General features: G+C 48.3%; 1 non-coding gene across 1 annotated transcript; it reads left to right on the forward strand.

Moving 5' to 3' along the window:
- Window positions 1-72, forward strand: Trnaa-agc (transfer RNA alanine (anticodon AGC)). The gene has a single exon. It is a non-coding gene; the product is annotated as a tRNA-Ala (tRNA).
- Window positions 73-3,195: the final 3,123 nt, after the last annotated feature.

Consider the following 3,195-nt stretch of genomic DNA (forward strand, 5'->3'; position numbering starts at 1 on the left):
GGAGGTGTAGCTCAGTGGTAGAGTGCTTGCCTAGCATGCATGAGGCCCTGGGTTCAATCCCCAGCATGGCCAAGAAGGAAAAAAAAAAAAAAAAAAGAGGGGAAAAGTATAAAATGAGACTATCTCTCTGGGTTCAGTGCACACACAAAATTTCCCGAAGTATTTTTGTTTTATTTTTTAATTATAGGTGTATGTGTATGTGTTTGTGGGTATGTACATAAGAGTGCAGTTGCCCATGGAGGCCAGAAGAGGGCATTGGATCTCCTGGAGCTGGATTAACCAACAGTTGTGAGCTGCTTGGCATGGGTGCTGGGAACTGAACTCAGCTCTTCTGGAAGAACCCTCCATGCTCTTAACTACTGAGCCTTCTCCCTAGCCCAGCCCCAAATATTCCTGATCTGTGGTTGGCTGAAGCCATGGGAGGAAAACTCACAATATGGGGAGCTGACGATGTATGCAATTTATTTTATCTCAGTTTTGTTTCAATGATGCTATAATGAGGAAAGGAGGAAGGGAGGGAGAGAGAGAAGGAAGGGGGCCTCTGTAGCGTGTTTGAGGCTTAGGAAGACTGGCACATCCTGGTGAGGACGTCAGACACCTGGAATGCACGCTTCCAGAGGGAGTGAAAATTGAGCAGCCTTTGAAGATGGTGTGGCAATTTCCTATAAAGGTAAACACATACTCACCATAAAACATAGTCATCCTTCTTCCTGGTGCTCACACAGAGAACAGAGCGTACACACACACACACACACACACACACACACACACACACACACGTTCAGTCCGCAACCTTACTAACAAGTGTCTCGTTACAGCCAAGCTAAACACCTGAAAAAAACGACAAAGGGACTGTAGTGCATGCACATGACAAGACAAGCTGTCAGTCAGAGACCCTAATCCCCTGTGACACACACACACACACACACACACACTCACAGAGCTTATCAGAGCTCAGCGATTTGGGCAAATCAGCTGGCCAGCAAGCCCTGGCCTGCCCCACACCTCCTGGATCTGCCTGTCTCTGCCTCATCACACTGCGGTTATAGATACACTTTGAGAACTTTACAAAATAACCCATCCATAAAGATGGGATGGGTTGGTGGTTGTCTTGGACTGGAAGAGGTCGTGAAACCAACTTTTCATGGACAGAAGTGTGTCTTTGGCAGGGATGTGTTGGGGGGTAGGGGTGGAGAATTGAGGGGGGCAGAGCAAGGAAGGAGTGGATGTGGAAAAGGGCTCATGAAAATGTTAATGACTAAGGGGGTTCTCCAGGTGTGTGTCTTTGCCTGAATTAGCCAAACTACCATTGGATACATTTTAACTTATACAAATTATACTTGCCTTGCAAAGGCTCTGAATTCAACACCCAGCATGACAGAAAACCAGGTATGGTGGTGCACTCCCGTAACCCCGGCACTTAGGAGGTGGAGGCAGGAGGATCAGAAGTTCAAGGTCATTGTCGGCTACTTACAAGGTTGAGGTCAAGCAGGAATAAATAAAAGCCCATCTCAAAAATATCTTTTAGAAGAATGAATGAAAGGAAATTATACCTCAATAAAACTGATTTTCAGAAACCATTTTGTATTTCTATAACCGACTAAAGGATTTCTTAGTCGTTAACTCCGGAAGAAGGAAGTCTCAACTATCATCACTCCCGTTTGTTGGGGTAGAAACCGAGGCAGTGAGCACTGTATACATCTCTGCCCTGCACAGGCAGCTTCCTTGGTCCCTGCTGCTCTGCAGGGACCGTGTTGTGCCTTGTGATGGGGTCAGATGAAAATGGACAACCATCTACCAGTGCCAAACTCTTCCAAGAAGACCCCTGTACATTTACACTGTTTTCTTGGGGTTTCCCAGCGCCTGTACGAGTTTTCTAGGGCTACTATTATAACATACCGTGGGACTAAACAGGAAGAGAGAACACACGTGTGGGCAGACATGCATGTGTGCCCATGCAGAGGCCAGAGGTTGCCCTTCTTTCAGTTTTTGAGATAGGGTCTCTCACTGAGCCCTGGAGTACACCACTTCCACCCAGCAAGCCCCTGGGATCCTCTCTGGCCCTGCCCCGTGCTGGAGTTACGTGTGTGCCACCATGACAGCTTTTTTTATGTGGGTCCTGGAGATCCAAACACAGGCTCTCTCGAGGGCTTCCGCAGCAAGCACTTAGCTGAGCATCGCCCCAAGCCTGGGGATTTCTTTTTTCACAGTTGCGCGAGCTGGAAGTGTGAGCTAAAAGGAAGGTGGGCATTGGTTCCTTCTGATGTCTCTCCCAGTGCCTGCTTCTTTCCTGGATCCTTGCACGTTTATCCTTCTGCGTCCTTTTGGGTGTTTTGTTTTGAGGAAGGGTCTAGCTACCGGCCTGGAACCTGTTAAGTAGGCCAGGTTAGCCTCCTGCCTCAGCATGTCAGCTGCTGGGATCACAGGCTCACACCATCATCCTCACCTCCTATCAACCTCTCTTCTACAAGGACACAGCCAGCAGGCCAACCTTCCTGTGAGACTTCCTCTGAGTGATGCCAGTACCAAGAGAAGCCCAAGGAAGTAATAAAAGCACAGATGAGCTTCCTGGAGGAAGGGGAAGTTTGTGCATGCCAGAGGGCTGTCATTTCCTATAGACTTAATAGCATGTCTGCATAAACCTTGTCTCTGGGTGATGGGTCACTGTGAGGTTTGATTAATGATTTTAAACTATTGCCTCTGCCTTCTTGTCCTTAGTAAGTTGGTACCCTCTCTGCATCCTGAGAATAAATAAACAAAGCCATCCTTGTCATTATTTCTTTAAGGAGCCACCAGCTGTCTGCACACAGCACAGGCCCTAGTTTGACAGTCTGGTCACTGTGGGACACTGTAAAGCCCCAGCAGACAGAGACTCTCCCTGCTCTTTCCCCCTCTGCCTCCTGTACACAGTGGACGCTCAGAAAGTATCTGCTGAACGGATTCATTTGCTTGGCTCCCGTGAAATTTCTTGAAACTATTCTCTTTGCTTCCCACAGGCCGAGACTGACAACCACGTTAGCAGCTAGCAACTCTGATTATCTGCCATTTGCTTCATGCCAGGCTTGTTGACCCCTGTCCTCAGCCCATGGCCTGGAATCCTCAGAATGGCTTCCCCAGCTGGCTGTGATCATTTCCTCTTGCCCCCACCACACACACACACACACACACACACACACACACACACACACACACACA

The sequence above is a fragment of the Psammomys obesus genome, unplaced genomic scaffold (assembly GCF_907164565.1).
Source record: "Psammomys obesus unplaced genomic scaffold, mPsaObe1.curated_primary_1811, whole genome shotgun sequence".
Taxonomy (NCBI): domain Eukaryota; kingdom Metazoa; phylum Chordata; class Mammalia; order Rodentia; family Muridae; genus Psammomys; species Psammomys obesus.